This window comes from Pteropus medius, unplaced genomic scaffold (genome assembly GCF_902729225.1).
Source record: "Pteropus medius unplaced genomic scaffold, Ma_sr-lr_union100, whole genome shotgun sequence".
Taxonomy (NCBI): Eukaryota; Metazoa; Chordata; class Mammalia; order Chiroptera; family Pteropodidae; genus Pteropus; species Pteropus medius.
In genome coordinates, this window is record NW_024345861.1 from 2119769 (window position 1) to 2140333 (window position 20565).

Consider the following 20565-nt stretch of genomic DNA (forward strand, 5'->3'; position numbering starts at 1 on the left):
TATGTCTGTAAGTTTATTTTATGGAGATTTTTCTCTTTCTTTCTGAGATGCCTTGTCACCTTGGTTGTTCATGTTGACTAATGGACTGTTTCTCTGCCTATGCATTAATGGAAATGTATTCTGCTATTTTTCCAGAAAGAAGATTTATTATATAAAGGTCTCTCTTTAGCCTGTTGCAAAGAAGGCATTTTTCTTTTGTTCTTTTATTTTATTATTATTTTACATTTTAATTAGTTTAAAGTATACAATACATTGGTTAGACATCTATATAGTTCATTAAACGATCACCCCAATTGCTCCCTCCTTCCCTTGGCCCTTCACCTAGCCAACGTATTAATGCTAATTGCATTCCCTATGCCTTGCTCCCCATCCATCAGCTACTAATTGGTACTTCTTTAACACTTCACCCCATTTTTCTGGCCTCCCAAACTCCCTCCCTCTGTCCATCACAGAAATTGTCCACTATAGTTGTGAGTCTGTTTTGATTAGTTTGTTCTTTTTATTTCTTAGATTCTGCATATAAGTGAAATCATATAGTGTTTATCTTTCTCTGACTTAAATACCTTCTAGTTCCATGAAAGCAATATCCTTTTAGTCTGTGTGCGTCTTTTAATTTGAAGTGAGCCTTTTGTATTTTTTCTTCTTAAAGAAGGCCCTCCAACATTTTCTGTAATATTGGCTTGGTGGTGATAAATTCCTTTAGCTTATTTTTGTCTGGGAAGCTCTTTATTTGTCATTCCACTCTAAATTTTAGCTTTGCTGGATAAAGTATCCTTGGTTGTAGATCCTGGGTCTTCGTCCTGTTGAATATATTTTTGCCTTCCGTTCTGGATAGTTTCTTTTGAGAAATCAGTTGCCAGTCTTATGTGTATTCCCTTATAAGTTTTTCTGTTTATCTGTTTTCTCTTGCTGCTTTTAATGTTCTTTCTTTGTATTTAACCTTTGGCATTTTAATTATACTGTGTCTTGGTATGAACTTCTTTGGATCCCCGATTTTTGGAATTCTCTGAGCTTCCTGGAGTTTTATGTCCCTTTCCTTCACCAGGTTAGGGAAGTTTCCATCATTATTTCTTCAAACAGCTGTTCAACATCTTGATTTTTTTCAGTTATGCCAATCAGACAGATATTTGGACACTTAATAGTGTCCCATAGCTCCTTAAATTTTTTTTAGACTTGGCATCTTATCTCTTGCCATTCTGATTGTGTGTCCTTGGCTTTCCCATCCTCTAGATAGGGTATTTGATCCTTTCGTTTATTCACTTTGTTTATTCCATTTAATGTACTTCTCATCTCAGATAATGTGTTCTTCATTTCAGACTGGTTTCCTTTTATAACTTCCATTTCCATTTTTATGTTTTTTATCACTTTGTTTAAGTTCTCTACACTTCCCAAAAGTTCATTGAGCATCTTTATAACCAGTGTTTTGAACTCTGCATCTGTTAGATTACTTCACTCCATTATATATGGATCTCTGTTCTGTTCTCTCATATGGTTTCTGCTTCTTTGTTTTCCCATTTTGGCTGCCTTTCTGTGTCTGTTTCTGTGTCTGTTTCTATGTAGTAAGCAAAGCTCCTAAGCCTCCCGGTCTTATTAGTGTGGATTTGTGAAGTAGGTGTCCAGCGGCACAGTCCTGAGAGGGGTTCAGCTGCAGGCCAAATTTAGCCTCCACCTGTGCCCCTCTAGGATCACCTGTTAAGATTCAGTAAACAATTCACAGATGTTGTGCTTATAATTGCCTCAAAAGACCACACCAGAAACCAAGGCCACCTGCCTCCAATGTGAGTCTAGGCGTTGCTCAGCAAGGAGCACATGACCTGATGAGTATATACTTGGATGTGGCTTGGGTGGGGCTGTGAGTTGGGAGAGGTGGGGTTTCAGGGAATCCTCTGGGCTGAGGGACCTCTTTTATCCAGTTATGACATCACAGCTATGGCGGCACTGTGTCAGTGCATTGGGAAGTGAGAGGGCTCAACAGGGAACAATGGATACCTCCAGCACTTCTGTACAAAGCAAGTTTTGCCTTGGTCCTCAGTCCGACAATGTCTCCCTGTAAGTCCCTGGTGCTCCCCACGCACAGCCGAATTGGCACTGGTGCTCAGAGTGAGCAGTACCATCGCTGCTAAAATCTGTTCACAGACGCAGCCCCTTTAAGAGGAGACTGTCACTGCTCCTGCCGCAGCCTCTGTCTCAGCCGCTGGAGACCGAGCAGCCCTGTGTCCTTGCCCCGTCTTACCTTCTGCCATTGTAGGGTGATTTCTTAGTTTTCTCACTAGTTGTATAGCTTGTTTAGTAAGATCCCAGGCGATTTTTTTTTTCTGCTGCTTGCTCCTTGTTGCCGTCACAAGTTTGATTTGGTTGCCAGAGGGATGAACAGAACCTCTATCATCTACGCCATTATTTTTCCTCCTCTGTTTTTGGCATTTTTGTCGAAAATTATTTGCCCGTATAAACATGGGTTTATTTCTTGACTCTCAATTCTGTTCCACGATCTGTGTGTTTGTATTTCTGCCAATACCATGCTGTTTTGATTACTGTTGATTTGTAGTATAATTTGAAGTTGGGTGGAGTGGTGCCTCCAGGTTTGTTCTTTTTTCTCAAGATGGCTTTGGCGATTCGGGGTCTTTTGTGCTTCCTTACAATTCTGATGATTTTTTTGTTCTCTTTCTTTAAAAAATGCCGATGGGATTTTGATGGAGTTTGCATTAAATCTGTATAATGCTTTAGGTACTAAGGTCATTTAAACTATTAATTCTTCCAATACAAGAATATGGAATATCTTTCCATTTCTTTGTATCTACTTCGATTTTTTTTAATAGGGTCTTATAGTTTTCATTATATAGGTCTTTCACATGTTATGTTAGATTTATTCCTAGGTATTTTATTCTTTTTGTTACAATTTCATAAATTATTTTTCCACTTCTTTTTCTGACACTTTATTATTTAGAGTATAGGAATGCTGTGGATTTTCGAACATTGACTTTGTATTCAGAAATTTTACTGTATTTGTTTATTGTTTCTAGTAGTGTTTTTGTGGAGTCTTTAGGGTTTGCTATATAGAAAATCATGTCATCTGAAAATAGTGACAGTTTGAGTTTTTTGTTTCCTGTTCACTTTTTATACCTTTCTCTTGTTTGATTGTACTCGCTAGGACCTCTGATGTTACATTCAATAACAGTGGCGATAGTGGAAAGCCTTGCCTTGTTCCTAATCTTAGAAAATGGTTTCCAGGTTTTCACCATTAAGTATAATGTTGACTGAGATTTCATCGTTTATGGCCTTTATTATGTTAAGGTACTTTCCTTCTATACCGATTTTGTTAAGTGTTTTGATCATAAATGGATGTTGTTTCTTGTCTAAGGCTTTTTTCTGCATCTATTGATATGATCATATGATTCTTATTTTTTAATTTGTTTATGTGATGCATCACATTAATTGATTTGCCTGTGCTGAACCATCCCTGTGCCCCTGAGATGAAGCCCACTTGATTGTGGTGTATAATCTTTTTAATATGTTGCTGTATTCAGTTTCCTAGTATCTTATTTAGGATTTTTGCATCTGTATTCGTGAGAAATATTGGTCTCTAGTTTTCTCTTTTTGTATTATCTTTACCAGGTTTTGCTATCAGGGTAATATTGACTTCATAAAAAGAGTTAGGAAGTATTGGCTCCTCTTTGATGTTTTGGAAGAGTTTGAGGAGAACAGTTATCAATTCTTCTTTGAATGTTTGGTAGAATTCACTGGTGAAACCATCTGGTCCTGGATTTTGACTTTTTTGTAGGTTTTTGATGATTGTTTCAATTTCCAAACTGCTGATCGATCTATTTAGATTTTCCAGTTCTTGATTCAGTCTAGGAAGTTTGTATCTTTCTAAGTACTTGTCCATTTCTTCTAGGTTATTTAATTTGGTGTTATATATTTTTCACAGTATGATCCTTGTATGATCCTTTGTATTTCTGTGTTGTCTGTTGTCATTTCTTCTCTTTCAACCCCGATTTTGTTTGTGTTCTTTTTCTTTTTCTTTAGTGAGTCTAGCCAGGGATTTGTCAATTTTATTAACCTTCTCAATGAACCAGCTCTTTGTTGCACTTATTTTTTCTGTTATTTTTGTTGTCGATTTCATTTATTCTGCTCTAATTTTGATTATTTCTTTCCTTCTACTGATTTAGATTTCATTTCTTTCTTTTTTTTTTTTAGATTTTTTAAGATAAAGTGTTAGATTGTTTATTTGGATTCCTTCTTTGGAGGTAGGCCTGTAATGATATGATTTTTCCTCTTAAACTGCTTTTACCATATACCAAAAGTTTTGATATGTTGTACTATCATTATCATTTGTTTCTATGTATCTCTTGATCTCTTTTTTTTTATTTCTTCTCTGACTCATTCATTCTTCAGTAGCATGTTCTTTAATCTCCATGTCTTTGTGGTTCTTCCCACTTTCTTAATACAGTTGGTATTTTTATTTTGGTTTCCAGTAGGTGGCATCTAAGCATCTTGGATCCCTGCTTTATATAAAGTCTCAATAACGCCTTTTATTTTTTCCTTATAAATATTCAGTCATGCTCGCTACCCTGAATCTCAGTCGCTGTTAGTTTTAGCTACAGTTTCGGTAGCATTTGCTGAGATTCCCCTGGTGCTCCGCGGTGTTCAGTCTTGGAATACATAGCGGAGAGGAACCCTGTGGATTAGGCAGTGGGGGCTGTGGCTCAGGTTCATGTTTTGCAACCATGGCTGGTAACAATCAACTGTTGCTTGTCTCACACTTTTCTGCCATCCCTACTTCTCTGCTTTCTGCCCTGATCCTTGGGTACTGTGACTGCATGAAGGTCACAGCTCTCCTAGGCAGTATTGTTCAGCAAACCTGCCATACTTTCTCCCAGTCTACCGTCCGACTCCTGGAGTTCTGACGTGTGGTAGGTAGCTGTTATTCTCAGATCCTATGCTCAGACAGGTAGCATATTTTTTATTGAGTTTTAGATGTTCAGCTTATTGTTGTTTCAAGGGGAGAGATCTGGAGACATCTCTAACTCCGCCTTGTTTCTCCACACTCTAAATTATAATTTTTAATTTCATCTGAGAAAGATGTCTATCTATATACATATATATATGCATATTCATATATGTATGTGTTTTTTGAATCAGACTTTTAAACCATTCTTCTGTTCACTTCCAATTTATGCATTCCATCTCTGTAGCCAATCTCAGATGACAGTTTCATTTTAGGAAGCTGAGAATGTAGAATGTATAACATTATTCTTTATGTAGGACCAAGCAAGAGGCAGTGACAGTAATGAAAGTATGGGTTAGATGTTCTCTTAATGAGCTACTCAGATTTGCATTTAGGATTTTGTTTGCATACTCTAGCCTATCTCCAAAAGCAATAGTTAGTTCTGTGAGATGCATTTCCCACATTTGTGACTTCTGCTGTTTTTGCTTCTAGAGTGCATTATTTGGTTGCATTTGATGATGATGAACATTCTAACTTTTTTTTTTTTCTTAAAGTGTAGCTAGCCCACATGCAGTATTAAGATAGTCAACAGTTTCTTTATTGGAAATGAATTCTTGAGTCTAAAAAAGAGATAAGAGCTGAAGGAAGTGGTACATATTGGAACTGGTAAGTGATGGCAAGTAACCTGGGGGATCTTATATAGATCACTGTGTGCGCTGGCCTTCTCTAATCATAAATGAGGAGATACAGTTCTAACAGCTTGAGTCTGAAAACCATTTAAAAGTGAGCAGAGAAGAGCTATATCATTTTAAAGCCCTCTTGCTTCCCAGTTCTCTGTGTATCTCACCAAGGCAAAATGCTGCATATAGAGCAGTTTATTTAATTTTTTAAAACATTTTATTTTATTTTATTGTTAGTTTTAAGTATACAGTACATTGTATAGACATTTATGTAGTTTATGAAATGATCCCCCTGATTACTATATCTTCCCTATGGCTTTACGCATAGCCATTAATTACTGCTGACTGGATTCCCTGTGCTGTGTTCCCCATCCCTGTGATCATCTATCAACTACTAACTTGTACTTCTTTAACCCTTTACCTTTCTCCCAGCCCCCCCAAACTCCCTCCAGCCATCGGCAGATTGTCCTTTATATTTGTGAGTCTGTTTTCGATTAGTTTGTTCTTTTTTGTTCCTTAGATTATATATATCGGTGAAATCATATGGTACTCATCTTTTTATGTCTGACTTATTCTACTCAGCATAATAACCTCTAGGTCCATCCATGTTGTTGCAAATGGTAGGATTTCATTCTTTTTAAGGATGACTAATATTCCATTGTATATATAAACCATAACTTCTGTATCCAATCATCTGTTGATGGACATTTAAGTTGCTTCCATATCTTGGCTATGGTAAATTGTACTGCCATGAACATAGAGGTGTATAGATCTTTACGAATTATTGTTTTGATTTTCTTTGGATAAATACCCAGAAGTGCAATTGCTAGGTCAAAAAGTATATTTATTTTTAATATTTTGAGGACCCTCCAGACTGTTTTCCATAGTGGCTGTACCAATTTGCAATTCTTCCAACAGTGTATGAGGGTTCTCTTTTATCTACATCTTCGCCAATACTTGTTTTTGATTTATTGATGATAGCCATTCTGACAAGTGCGAGGTGATATTTCATTGTGGTTTTAATTTGCATTTCTCTGATAATTAATGACCTTGAGCATCTTTTTATATGTCTGTCGGCCATCAGTATATCCTCTTTGGAGAAATATCCGTTCAGGTCTTCTGCCCATTTTTCAATTGGATTGTTTGCGTTTTTTTGTTGTTGTTGAGTTGTACGTGTTCTTTATATATTTTAGATTTTAACTCCTTATCAGATATATCATAAGCGAATATCTTCTCCCATTCAGTTGGTTGTCTTTTTGTTTTGTTGAAGGCTTCCTTTGCTGTGCAAAACCTTTTTAGTTTGATATAGTACAATTTGTTTCTTTTTTCTTTTGTTTCCCTTGCCCAAGGAGATATATTCGAAAAGAAATTACTGGTAGCAATATCAGAGAGTTTATTTCCTATGTTTTCTTCTAGAAGTTTTCTTCTAGGGTTTTACATTTAAGTCTTTAATCCATATTGAGTCTATTTTTGTATATGGTGTAAGAAGGTGGTCCCATTTCATTTTTTGCATGTATCTATACAGTTTTCCCAACACCATTTATTGAAGAGCCTGTCTTTATCTCATTGTATATTTTTACTTCCTTTATCATATATTAAATGAGCATATGAGCATATTTCTGAGCTCTCTATTCTGTTCCATTGATCAGTGTATCTGTTTTTATGCCTGTACCATGGTGTTTTGATTACTGTAGCCTTGTAATATAGTTTGATATCAGGTAGTGTGATACTTCCTAATTTGTTCTAAGGCAGTTTATTTTTTACAGCATTTTTTGCTACCCTCCTTGCAGAATCAGCCTTATGATTATGAAGCCAATTTGTGCGGACTCACTCTGGTGTAAGTGGCAAAAATGCCAGAAATATTTTTTGTACTCTAGACCTAAGTATTAGACCTAATATTTCTTTCTGAAATATTTTTCATTGAAAGTTTCTAACTTAGCACTATTATGGAACCATATGAACACTTGAGCAGAACTATGTCTTTTGAGTGCAACATTAAGAAGGATGAAAAATTCAAATTAGGCAATTAGATTGCAACTAATCAAGAGCACCACTTCAATCTTTTATGAATGCTTTATATATAGTGCATCAGAAATTGAGATTATTAGTAATAATATAATACTCTATTATCATTACAAGGTCACCTTGGTGATATTTGTCAAAAGTGACCATGTTATTGACCTACATTTTTAATAAATTGCATTTAGATATTATCTTCTCCCTTATTTACTGTGAAATAATTTCAATATTTTTGCCCTTACCCAATGAGATTCTGCCTCAAATATATATATCAATGTATATATAATAGGTTTTGGTATTATTTGATTGATAAATTGGAGTCATAAAGTTAATTAAATGCCAATCATAAAATATTGGAAGTTAAAGTTTTCCTTTTCCTTTTGCTTTAATTTACCATACTGTCTTTTCTAAAATGGGCTTTAGAAGAATTTAAAGCATATGTTTTTTTATATATAGGTAATATATATTCATTATAGAAAAATTAGAAAATGCAAATACACAGAAAGAAGAAAATCATATATATTTTACTACATATATATCTTTTCCTAAGGAAGACTCACACTGCAATTACTTTATACTGTGCTTTGTTCATTTATCGATATATTGTTAACATATTTATATGTCAGTAAAAATATATATACACATACCACACACAGATGTATATTTAAAACTGTGTGTGTGTGTGTGTCACTATACAAATCAAAGTATACTTCTCAAGTTGAGTAATTAGTGGGCATCATTATAGGGCACAATTCCTGCCATATACCCAGTACCGAGGGTGGCATATGGAGACATATAGTCAATTTAATAACCGTTGAATAAAGGAAGTCATGTGGGACCTTAGAAAATGATTTAACCCAAAGTGTGGGGACATAGAGTCTAGTTCCGGCTGGTAACCATGTATGTGACTTTGTTTAAGCCATTTAAGCTCTCTGCGTTTCAGTTTCCTAATGTTATACCAAGATTGTTTTGAGGATTAAATGAAAGGTATTTATAAAAATTTTGTGTAAACTGTAAAGGATTATCTTAATATAAAAAATACAATTACTATAAATTTTTTACAATGATGAAAACTTGAAATTGTGGACATTTAGTCTCAAAATGAGTGGAATATTGAGTAAAAATTGAATCGTGTTAAGGTGAAAGAGTCTTTGTAGGTGAAAATGCCACAGTCCTCCAGGTACGCTCATCTATAATTAAGACAGTCTCTATTAGCAGCATAGTTAATATAATGTTTCGAAGTTTCAAGCAAACTTTTAAAGAAACTGACTCCTTTATTTCTTATGAATTATAAAACGAAGTCTTATATTTGCGCCCTGTGGCCCACTCCCACCCTCACCCCACATGTGTCTCTTCCTTTCCCTTATATAAGGACTGTTTTGGACCTGCTTGTACATATGTTTGAAGGATAATTTGGCCTTATTTGTTTACAGGAATTACAAGGGTGACCTTTATTCAGCTGTCTCCTTTTTGATTCCCATAATTTCTGGATCTATCAAGGTATGTGCATTCTACACTAAAATTTGCTTTGGAAATGGAACACATAGCTATACAATGAAAAGAATGGAATATTCCACTGATTTATTTAGATAAATTTATTGAGTGTCATGTAAATGAAATTGCTTGTTTTAAGCTTTTAAAAACTTGTTTAGCCAATTATGTAGATAAGCTTGTTTGTGTCTGTGTTCCATAATTGTTACTTTTTATTTTTTCTTTTTCTTTTATTTTTTAAAAGTAAGGCATATATAGATTTACCCTATGTATTCACCTTCCATAGATTTCCTTCTGTCACCACATATTTAACCTCTTTTACCCCATCTTTACCTTCCCCTCCCCTACATAATTACTTTGAATGATTTGGTGACATTTTCCACATATAGCTACTAAAACCAAGAGACTCCTTCACTAATAGGAATATCTTCAGGGTACAAGAGAACAACAGTAACCATGAGGGTGTTTGCAAAAGCATTTAATAGTTTTAATTGACTGCAAAATAAATATGGCATTTCTCCTTATCAATGGGAAAAATACTTCCATTCAGATAACTTTATTGATAAATATTTGCCTCCCGAAATAAATGTTTTATTTTTTTAGGAAAGTCTGTAGTAAAATATCAGTATTGTCACAGTATTGCATTCATTTATTGATTTGTACACTCAACAAATATTTATTGAGCAACTACTTAGGTGCCTTTTCTTTTGGTAAACTTACCAGTGTAAGTATTATTCACCTGTGATATTGAGAAAGTGGTTGCTTCTATATTCATCTCATCTGTTAAATGGAATATGTGAGAAAATATGGCAAGATGGGGGAGAATTTCAGATTACAGTTAACTCTTGAACAACACAGGGGATTAGTGCTACTGGCACACACCACCCACTCCACAGTCAAAAATTTGCAAATAATTCTAGATACACCAAAATTACAGTATATAGGACTTAAGTCAGAGCCCTGTGGTAGTGACCCTGAGAAGACTAGTTTTATTAGTTATCTTTTTCTGTTTTAAAGCCTCCCAGAAATTAAAGTTGACATTTCATTGAACATGAGCCAAATCTAATTGAGGTTGATTATGGAAAAATTGTCTCATTTTAATGGTTTGTATTATCACTAAGGACATTGCTGGACAAAGCTGTATGGCCTGCAGGCAAAAATTATGATAATTAGAATATTTTTTCCTATTGTTTCCATTACTGAATTTTTACAACTTGAACTTTGGATGGTGCTTTTTACAGTGTAATGAAATTTATTGATAGTATGCATAAGTAACTGTCATTTCAATAAATGATAAATTGGCTTAAAAATATGTGTATAAATTCTAACTCCCCCAAATTTAACTACAGTTGGCTCTTTGCAACCATGAATTCAGTCAACCCCGAAGGTAAGCAGTATTTTCTACCAAGGGCTAGAAAACTGCTGTTGAGAGTCCAATAATACTGTTTTCCCATTTGCGGTTGGCTGAATCTGTGTATGTGAAACCAGAAACTCGGAGATGGGAAGGGCTGACTTGATTTATTAAAAAAAAAAATCTGTGCAAAAAGGGGCCCACGCAATCAAACCTTTGTTGTTCAAGGGTCGACTGTATTTGAAATTTTAAGTTACCTGAAAGACTTCCCTCATGGATCTTCATTATTGTTAAAAATATTGGTCAATGTGAAGTACTTAGTATGGACTAGAAAGCATTGATCCCCACCTACCCTCTCCATTGGTACCTATATCTGGCAATGCTACACATCATTATTCAATTAAGAATCCTCATCCCAACTTGTAAAAAAGTCAATAGGATGATCTGAATTTGTGGTAAGTCTTTGGAATCACTTAATACTTTCTCTAAAATATGTAAAACAATGAAATTACTTAAGTGAAATCTTTAAAATCTTGGAATCTGCATTGCCCTTCAAAAATATAGTACAAATACATTAAGGATTTTTAAAAATTGGTTTCTAGTTAATCGAGATTAGTCCTTAATGGAAATTTAAATTGGATTTGTCAGTTTTAACTATGCCATTCTTTTAGAGGTACCGCCTTTAAGGGAATATTTTTGCCAAAAAGTTCAGATCACTATAGGAAAAAATTAAGATCAGAAAATAAAATGACAGATTATAAAAGAATCTTACTGAGGAAGGAGTTTGAGATTTTTGCATATTGTACGATTTGTGAAAATAATTTTCTGAATTTGGGAATTGTGGGTCTGCCAAATATGTAATATTAACTGAGAGGTATTTTTTCATACTAAGAAGGTTAAATGTTTGAAAAACAATGGTCTTCTTAAAATAATGTGAATGTCAGAATGGAATATAACTGCTTAACAGGCCAAAAGAATACACACTTATGAAAATAATTTGCTCTAAATACTTAAAAGATTCAGAGAGCAGCTACTTTTCCTCCCTTGGAGTGATAACATGACGTAGTAGAAAAGCCCTGTCAATCAGTAAACCTGGGCTCTACTCCCAGTCCTACATGAGTGATATGGTCCTCTCCAGGTAACTTCTCCACTCTGTTGTTTAAGTGGCTTAATGCATTGGTAATGGAGCATTTATTTTTTTTATCTTAAAGCAAAAGTGTATCCTAATACCACTACCAACCTCCCTTCCCCAGGCACACCAGCATTGGCATTATTAGATTCAAGTGGAAGTGTAGTTAGTAGTCTCATTTTCCTCCTTGATACAAATGCTTAACTTTGAGATGCTGCTATGCTGCTCATGTGTCAGTCTCTTGAAGTTCAGCAAAACTGTTATGTTTTCTTTCTCTTGCAAGGTCAAGCATCTCTCTGTAACTTGGAACTAGCCAAGTGCATAACCGGATGGACTCCAATGCTTTCAATCTGGCACCCTTCATAAGCACTGAGTTTATATTAAAGTGTTTAAAATATATTCTCCTGCATCTACATAACATAGCAATAGCAACCTGGGCACAGGACAGTACTTGGGAGCAAATAGCCACTTGGAGTTAATGATCTGAGGGGCAGCTGAAGCACCATTGACTCTTCCTAGTCAGTCCTTCATCGCTATAAAATGCCTGTTCCTGAGATGTCAAGCCTTCAATAATTTTTTTCTCTCACAACATATTAAGTAGCGACCATAAATAATAGCATTTAATACATAATAATGAGATGTGATAATGCAATAAAATATCAACAATTCTAGTACTATATAAAGATGACTATTCTGATCAAACCAAAAAAAAAAGAGTGGTAAATGAAGTTCATAAACCATAGTTAATTTAGAAGTGACTTTCCCCATATCCATTTGAAATAAAATGTAAATAAGAATTCATATGGTTTAGGGAAACAGTTAACTTTCTTTTATTCCATTTTAGACAGAGTAAAAAATAACACTAACATCTATTTTAAATGGATTTTTAAAACTGTATGTTGAGCCCCCCCTCCCTTTTTAGCACTTGATTCAGTTCTCGAGATATGTACAGCTTGGAATTAAGTAACAAATACAACTCTATAGATGTTATTTTCCAGAAGAAGCATTTTACATTTATTTATTATTATAACAAATATTAAGTCTCTACAGTGTGTCAGGCATGGTGCTAGGTGCTAGGGAAACAAAATCAATAAGAGACATGGTTCTTAATCCCAAGATTATGGTAAAGAGGTGAAGACTGAACTGACCTACATACAGAGAAATAAAACAATCAAGTGTTGTGGGTATGGGATGCATATGAATTTATTTGCTCATAGCATTCATATTATTCTTCTAAATTAGAAAAGATTCACATAAGGGAACCTACTCAGTATGGCAATGAGATATTTACTCTCAAATAGCCCTCTCCCTCAAACAATGTACAGGAATCACTGGTCATGGTAAACAGAATTGCCCTCAAATATACCCATGTCCTCATCCTTGAAACCGGTGAATATGTTGCATCACATGGCAAAGGAGAATTAAAAGTGCAGATGGAATTAAGGTTGCTGTTCATCTGACTTTAACATAGAGAGATGATACTGGTTAACTGGGTAAGCCCAACGTAATCACAAGGGTTCTTAAAAGAGGAAGAGGAGGGCAGAAAAGGGAGAACCAGAGAGATGGCAGCATGAGAACTTGGCTCAACATTCCAATGGCCACAAGCCACAGAATGGGAGTAGTCCCCTAGAAGTGAGAAAGGGTAAGGCAAAAGATTATCCCCTAGAACCTCTGGAAAGAAATGTTGCCCTGATGACACCTTGATTTTAGCCCATCAAGACCCATTTCAGGCTTCTGGCTTCTAGAACTGTAAGATAAATCTGTGCTGTTTTACGCCACCAAGTCTGTGGTAGTTTATTATAGTAGCGATAGGGAACTAGAACACTGAGGTTTACCCAGCACAGAAAATTTGGAGAGGTCAGTAGTCATGATTGCTGAAAGGCATGGCTCATGCTGATCTTTGTGCACAGGGATATTTGTCTAGTGACCATTTTTCCTGGATATCCATATCGGGTCCCTCCATTAGGAGTACAACCATTTATGAGATCCCTGAAATACCTGGCAATTCTCTGTCACTCCGACCTCCAGTCTCAGGGAGAATGTAGCCTCTTTCCTTCTCCTTCTATGGACCACTTGCACCCCTTCTTCCTATCCCTTTGTCTCACACCCCTCTGCCTTGATGTTTAAGGTGCAAGGTTTGTGGATAGGTGAAAAGTGGAAAATTACCTTTCTTTCATGGGGCACCTACAGCAGCAAGAAAGATATATGCACTACTATCTTAATAAATTATCCTGGCATGGATTTTGTTGGCAACACAGGACTCTTCCTCTCTTTCCTTCCCTCCCCTTCCTTTTTTAGCTGCTTATAGCTTGAGTGCACCATCTTCAGTTCCATAGTGTCTGCCATTCACTATTGTCTTATTCCTTACTCACCTGACTTTTGTGTTATGAGCCTGGTCCTGTGCTGTAGAGGTTAAGTGCATACGCTTTGAAGTTTAAATAGATGAGATGATCCCATTCTGCCACATATATGCTGTACAATTTGGGCAAGTAAATTAAGTATAAACTTCCTAAACTTCAGTTTCCTCACTTCTAAAAGGGGGATAATAATTATACCTCATAGACTTTTGAGGTTTAAAATGGCATGTACATGGCATATAAAGAATTTTGCACAATGCCTGACATATAACACAGGCATTGTTCAATAAATATTAACTACCACTCCCACCACAATTATTGTTACTATGAGGACACAAAGGGGGGATGGGTAATCAATTCCATCTAGTAGAATAATGAGAAGCAGGTATCTGATAAAGGTTTCATGGAGAACATATACTAGAACTAGAGCCATTCTGTAAGTGTGGACTGGTAGGAGGTAGGAAATAAGTTGGTAGTATCTGATGAACAAGCAGTAGGGATGGGCAGATGTTCTAAGCTAATGAAGCAGTGGCACAGAAACTTCAAACAGCATGGTCTCTTAGAGGAACTGCAATCGTTGTCTTCAGCTAAAGAGTGATGTGGAAATTAGGCATGAAAAGAGATGAGGCTGGAAAGGAAAGCTGGGGATAGATGAAGAGGAACTATGTTATCCTAAGGAGCATCTCATTTTTCCTGCAGGCCAGTGGTTTTCTAACTCTACTTGTCAAATTTGAAGTTCGGTGTACTACTACCCACTGAGCTTGTGTCTTGTCTGGGGGCAAATTCACCTACGAACAGTTTAAAAGCCACTTTTGTAGGCATGGAGGGACTAGGGAAGGATTTTAATAATCACATTGGTGACATAGAGGGTTCACCCTGGTAATAGTATGGAGAATAGATTGGTGGGGTGAGACTGAAGGCCAGGAAATCGATAGGAGACTATTGCTATAGTCCAGAAGAGAAATCATAAGTGTCAAGTGGTAATTAACAATGAGAATAACCATAAAGGCATAGATTCGAATGATGTTTCTCAAACTTGAGTGTGTATCAAAATCACTTGGAGGGCTTATTAAATTGCAAATTGCTAGACCCTACCCCTCAGTTTCTGTTTTAGTTGGTCTGAGGAAGGGTACAATAATTTGCATTTCTAACAAGTTCCCAGGGGATGTTTATGCCACTGGTCCAGGGACTACACCTGAGAACCATGAGATTTGAGATATGCTAACTCTCTAGAACTGACAGGCATTAAATATGACTCATTAAATATGGGGAATAAGAGAAAGGTTTCTGGCTTGAGAGATTGGGTAGAAGGTGATACCATTCAGTGCTACTGAGATCAAGTTTAAGCTGAGCTGAACAACTTTCTCCTGATTCTAGCAAGGGAAGGTCAGCTAAAAATCTTTAAGGATGATTTTTAATAATATCCTAGGCCTTGTACTTTTATACCAGTTTCTCCCACTCCTACTCCACTCCTACCCCTACTCCATTTATCTGTCATGATGCCATTCACTTTTGAGAACTGAAAATACAGGTCGGTTGGGGAGGTAGGATAATGAGTTCCATTTTATACCTGTTGAGTTTGAGGAGTCTATGAAACCTCTAAATGAGATAATATAAAAAAAAAACACATACAAAAAACTTGGGCTTTAATTTTTGTTTGTTTTTAATTTGAGAAAAGTTTGGTTATCTTTATGTAAAATCAGAATAGTCAAGATATAGGTCCAGATGCAGTTAGAGTTTTCATGTAGTAACTTCCTGTATATTTGCAGTCAATTCCATAAGGATTTCTGAGTGTTAAATTTGCTCATAGCTGACAGTCACGCTTTTTATAGTATAGATCAGTGAATCCCAACATGTTCATTTTTAAATTCCCCTTGAACACTCCTGTGACCTAGCTTTCTCTACGTTACCGCTTCACCAAAAAGGAAAATCAAAGTATGGCAGAATATCCATGCTGTTAAGAAGGGGAGAGTAAGAGTATCATAGTTGTCCTTTTTTTTCTCTCTTCTTTTGTGTGTAGTATTGTGTGTGTGTGTGTGTGTGTGTGTGTGTGTGGGTATATAGTAATGGTCAGATTTTTCACCAATGCTACAAGCTCTCTAAGGTTGAGAACAGGCAAAGAAAAGATCTTACAACAGGATAAAGTACCTATATGCAATGCTAAGATGAGGAATAAAGCAGAGTCTATTAGACTTTGGAGGAGCAGTAAATGTGGATACTAAACAAGAAGAATTAAATGGATAGGCTTGATTTTGTTGCAAGGAGGATTGCATAGGTAAGTTGATCTTTTCTGGAATACAGTATATCCTTACAGAGTTAGATAGACAGGAGAGAGAGAGACAGTGAGACAGAGACAGAGATTGATTCTCAATTCACTTGTCAGCTTATAGTCCCATGAAACTGTATAATCATCTAAATATGGGGGCAGAAATATGGTATGAGATCAATTTTAACCATTCACTGCCATAAACTTCCTTGAAAAGACATTTAACTGTGCTATCATTCTCCTTTGGAGTCTACAAATCTTAATGAATGATTACATACTCGTATTTAATTGATAGGACAGACACTAATACATTTCCATAGGAAAGGTGTATAAGGAACCTTAACTTGTAGATTCCATTAATTTGCCTGTAGCATTTAGCACCCATATTTTCAGGAAAATGAAAGCATTGCTCTATTCTAGCAACACACACACACACACACACACACACACACACACACAACAACACCACACAGAGAGGAAAAAACAATCACAAAACTGAAAATAAAGCCTTGTTAAGTATTTATAGATAAGACAATCCTAAATGCATCTATGTTTGCCAACAAGAAGGCCAACATTGGATGTTTTAGAAGTGGGATTAGAATTCATAGAAATGACTCTCGTGGTTTCTGGGAAATCTCTCTGAGATCTCCCTTGAGAGTGTTATTTCAGCCTCATGATATTGCTAACCTGACAGCTGAATGCAGAAAAGTGTCTTTTGGGTGAGTCTAGCCCATCTCACCTTAATAAATTTGAAATTACTATTTCTTCAGCCTAACATACTTCAAAGCATGTTGAGAATCACTGTACATTCTTTAAAAAAAAGTAAAGAAAAAAATATCAATGAAAAAGATTCTGAAATAAATGCAAAAGGGCAATGTAATCTGAAGCAGTCATGGTTTTTTCTATAGGATAGATGTTGAACTGGTGACCTTCAAATATTGTCCCACTTCGAGAAATGTCAGATGAAACTATTCAACTTATATGATTTTAAATGCTGTTTTCTGAGAACATGTCAGCCACTTATTTTGTCCCAGGCTCATCTGTACTACTGGTACAGTTGGTGCCCTTCTGTGTACTGCATTTGAACTTTAATTTTAAAAGATACACTTTAAGTGGCATGGCTGACTATCACTGTGTGTAATAGATAACTGATTTTGTTCTCTACATATTCTCAAAATTCTTATCTGATTAAATAGTGTATGATGTAAGCCTTCAATGAAAAATTAATGTAAACAATATGAGTTTTTAATGTCCTTCCTAATTCTATTTCATTTTACGCACTGCTTTGTTCAAAAGCTCCCTGATTGATGCTTGAATATTTTGTATACTATGTATGAATACAAAATGAAAGATGCACTTGTGTACACACCCTCATCCAAGCTTCTACTACTTACTATATGAAGTGAGTGCTACCTATGAGTACTAATTTGCATCAAGCTTAAGATTTTAATCATAAGAGAGTGCATGAAGTTACTGTTCATTTTATTGTTGACAGTTGTTGAGGAGGCAGAGGAAAGAGCTCAAAGAAAAATGATAATTCTAAGAAGGGCTGATTTTCAGTTAAGTACATTTTTGTAAGTCATTTTGTTATTTGGTAAACACACAATGATTATTCCTTGAGACAGTCGAAATATTCATTAAAAAGAGAAGTGAGGAAATTACAGTACTATTAAAGAATAGCAAAGGCGGGAGAGGCCTGTCAAGAATATTCTGACCTCAGGCGAAATCAGAATTGACATTGAGAAGGACCGCCAAATGCAAACCTTTTAAAGGGTTATTTCCATAAAATTTGAGGAAATTTTGGCCTCCATTAAGATTTTTGCCCCTGAGAGCCTAAACTACAAGTATGGTATCTGCTTTATCTGCAGAATCATTGTCTTGGGAGCTGAACATCCTGCTACATTTGAATAAAAATGCCTGCTTCATTACTGATGGGAACACAGAGTTCCATGTACCAAATAATTTATAGTAGAGCTTACTAACAGGGTTATCTTATAAATGAAGTGCCTGTTTGAGGAATACTAGTTGTTAATATGTTTAGTAGCAAATGAAGTATCTCATGCACACAAATTCTAAGAAATCTACCAAATGAGTGCTATATATTAAAGAAAAAGTACTATTATAACTTTAGGTAAATTGGAAAGTGATGACATAGAAAATAGAATTCTTAAGCATCAATAATGCCATCATTTTTTTCTTATGATGGAATACATAGAGCTGTGAAATGCTGAGCTGCAGAGGACCTTGAGAAATCAAGGCTCTAGTCTTCTGCTTTCAAGAATGTGAATGTCTACACAAAGGGTAAGGGAGTCATATTGTCAACGTTAATGAGTACAGTAAGTCCTCACATAACGTCTTCGAAAGTTCCTTGGAAACTGTGACTTTAACCAAAACAACATATAACTAAACCAGTTTACCACAGGCTAATTGTTAGAAACAAGAGTTAAATTTCTATGGAACATTTCTGGTCACAAAAACGTCACCAACTTCTAAATAAAGACCCCAAACACTTCTAATATTAAAATTTAAAATAAATGTGAGCTATACATCAATTTAAGAAAGATGAATAAAAATAAGTAAGAAATTTTTTTTCTGGCCCGAACATTTCATTTCAAGGTTGCAGGTGACTGGAGCCTATCTTGGCAGCTCAGGTTTTAAGGCAGAACCTACCCTGGACAGGATGCCCTCCCATCACAAGGCGCACTCACACCCACACTCACTCAGACTGAAAAATGTAGATATACCAGTTTCTCTCATGTGATACTTCTTTGGGATATGGAAGGAAACCAGGGCCCCAGAGAAAACCTATACAGACATGGAAGAACTTACAAACTCCATACAGACAGCAGTCTCCGCCAGAAATAGGCTTTTTTTTTTTTCTTGTCAACCTTATAAAGAATTGACATTATTTGAGGACTGCTGTGCAGAATTCTTTTTTTTTTTTTTAAACAGAAAACAAAGTTTAATAACATATATACATCCTGTATACATGGGAGATACCCAGTAACTCCCAGAATTCTTTATTTAGCATACATGTATAGCATTTATGTCAGGCACTGTTCTAAGCACTTTATAAATATTAACTGGGCACATTTGCTATGATATGGTTTTTCCCTCCTACTCTTTCTTTCTCTTATCCCTTATTTTTCCTCTAGATATCTGGTCTATTTCCCCTTTCTACTGTTTGTTTCTTAGTTTTGCCACTGGCCCTCCTTAGCACTCTTCCAGGCTTGTTGGTGCCCTTCTGTGTAATGAGTTTACTGAACTCTAGTGTAAGTCTTTTTTATTTTCTCAGAGGTTTTAAGAATGCCATGGAATTTAAATCAAATTTTTTATAGAAATCAAAATAGATTATTTTATCATTTTGCCTTCATCTCTGTGACTTGTCATTTTATCATGGAAGGAAATAAACTTGGTCGAATATATTTGATATCCACATAGCACTGATGGTTACTTTCAGTGTCGTAAAGTCATTTCTTTAAATGATAATACTTTTGAATAGGACTGGAATTGGAAAGGGGACTGCATATTGACTATTCCTTAAATAATAATTTCCTATTTTAAATTTCCAGTTTGCCAAACCACATGAGAATCTACTCTTTTTCTCATTTTTGACATTTGCCAAAGAGGATGAATATATTTCTTTGTTTTATATTTTTTTTTCATTCTTGAATTTTTGTTTTTTTTATTTTATAAACTTAGTAGGTCTTTATAAAGGACTTCAACTTGTTCTTTCACTTTTCTGTTTAAGACATAGATAGTCTTATGTGACTGACATACTTATATGTTAAACAATAATAGAAAATTCAATTTTTATCCTACTTTAAAGAAATTATGTAGACTCTTCTATGTGTCGCTTATTGACAAGTGCACGTATGTGACACAGCAAGTTATGAGCAATTACTTTATAAAAGCCAGGAACTGTTCTATTCATTTTACACCTGTTATCTCATTTAATCCCAACAATAACCTTGTGAAGCCAATACCATTATCATCTCCAGTTCTAAAGTTTAGAAGACTGAGGCCAAGAGAGGTTAAGTAATTTGGCTAAGGTTAATAGGAAGTGATATGGCCAGTATTCAAACAGGGTTACAGCTACGATTTTCCCATAGCTCCATTTGATACTAAATTTATTAATAGGATAATTTTGGTTTTTAAAAATCTGACTTGTTTTTCTTGTTTAGGTACCCACATTTAGGAATTTCTAAGTTAAGGCATGTGAATCTTATATCGGACCATTGGATATGGCAGATAAATTTCAGACACCTGCACAGAGAATTCCCTTATTATGGAATACCTCAATTAAAGGATCCTAATATGACCTCTC

At 35.4% G+C, this 20565-nt stretch overlaps 1 protein-coding gene across 1 annotated transcript in view; it reads left to right on the forward strand.

The window, feature by feature from the left end:
• Nucleotides 1–20565, forward strand: part of TENM1 (teneurin transmembrane protein 1) — a 1050723-nt gene that overhangs the window by 13938 nt on the left and 1016220 nt on the right. The window contains exon 3 of the mRNA XM_039874688.1: nt 9078–9144. The gene's annotated coding sequence lies outside the window, so the exon portion shown is untranslated. The remainder of the gene's footprint in view (nt 1–9077; nt 9145–20565) is intronic.